Source organism: Rhinolophus hipposideros (genome assembly GCF_964194185.1).
Source record: "Rhinolophus hipposideros genome assembly, chromosome: X".
Taxonomy (NCBI): Eukaryota; Metazoa; Chordata; class Mammalia; order Chiroptera; family Rhinolophidae; genus Rhinolophus; species Rhinolophus hipposideros.
In genome coordinates this window covers 118314372-118316109 of record NC_138046.1, presented here as the reverse complement: position 1 = coordinate 118316109, position 1738 = coordinate 118314372, and positions in this window count along the sequence as shown.

Below are 1738 nucleotides of genomic sequence, written 5' to 3'. Positions count from 1 at the left end.
CAATGGTTAGATAAATTAGAGTATATCAGTATGAAAGAATACTAAGTAGCCATAAAAAACTTAATTACATTTTAAAAATTTCACGAGAGTTCAATAATCTCCTATAATTTTTCCAATGAATCTTCAATAATTTCCTATGATTGTACTCAGAGGTAAAGTACAAAAGTTCCAATGCACATTTTCTTTCCTAGCCTTTCACAGGTAGCTAAGGATCTGGTTCCTGAAGCCCTAACCATGTCTCTTTTTTTATAAACTAGAACATTTCCTTTTGGGGCCCTATTCTATTTCTGCTCTGTTATTTCCATTCCTCTAAACCAATCTTTTTTATTTTGGTATTGTAATGATGACTTTTCACTTTTCTTTCAATATGGCAGATCCTTCTCTTTACTTCTCAGCTCCCCTTCCTCTCTTTTTTTATTCATTTATTTTTCTCATATATATCCTCTTTCAAAACATTTGAAGCATATTATGAAAACTAATAGTATGCAATAATCCCCTGAGGATGATAAAACAAATAGAAAATCAGAACAAAGAAGAGGGAGAAAGCATACTAACTATAAAGGTTGATATAATGGCTATAAATATTCATTCCATTAGAACTTGAGGTTCCTAGAAGTCAGGGCATGAACAAAAAAATGAGGTTACATATATTTGGTTTTCGTTAAGGAGAGTGAATACCCGTTCCTCTGAGGACATACAGCATTTTCCTGGTGCTGCATTTTCAAAAAAATTAAAATCTTATAAGGAAAGCAATGCCCAACTGCCAGGGTTGTTATGTGTATCAAATATATACAAGATCCTTTATAAATTGAAAACTATTATTTAACACTAATTACTATATAACCCTCTGTTCTAAACTTGCAGATTTTCCTACTGCTAATCCTTCCCCTACCCTCCTTACTCTGTCTTTCAATAGAATCAAATGCTTGGCCAGTGATTGTGGAACTAGGCTGAGTCGGAAGATGGTTTTATGAGGACACTTGGGAATCCTGGTGCTGATAGGAAGGAGAAGAGAAAGGAAGATATCTATTCCAGACCAGCTCAGTGGCTAGAAAAGAGTCCAAGGTGTAGAAAAATCCTAAGCTGTGGGAATTACTTTTTATAGCATAGTGAAGTTTTAGCTTGAGCTTCCAGTGGGTCACCAAGGGGAATTAAGACTGCCTGGGCAAATCTGTGGGCCCAGTGGCTTGAACCTGTCAGAAATCTCGTATTTGTTGTTGTTTGAGGAATTAAGGGGCCTCCTGGGACAGAACTTGTTAAAACAAAAGAAAGCAAACAATTTTGCACAAGCAGCTCGATCCAGTTTGAGTACCACATAGAATCCATTATTCAGCTACTTTGGGTGATCTCTCTACCCAGCACTTACTACTGGACAAATGTCTGTGCCTTTTGTAGGGTTCCTAGTCACATTCATTAAAACTCTGTAAAGTTCCAGGGCACAGAAGCTGCTAGACAGAGGACAACAGAGAAAAGATTATCCACCCAATCCACACCAGGTCTCTAAGTAAGAGCAGCAGGGCACAGAGCACAGGTCACCCATGGCCACAAACTCAGCTAGCAGAAGGCAGAGTCTCAGACCAGCGGGCCTCCTGGGGATAATAAGGAAAATGGGAATACAATTGCTGATTTGTTTGTGGGCACATTTTAGATCCCCTGATAGCTCTCAAAACCACTGGAGGGGGGAAAGGAAGGTGTCAAGGGCTCTGCAATTGTGGGAAAGGTGAAAATGAGGAAAAGA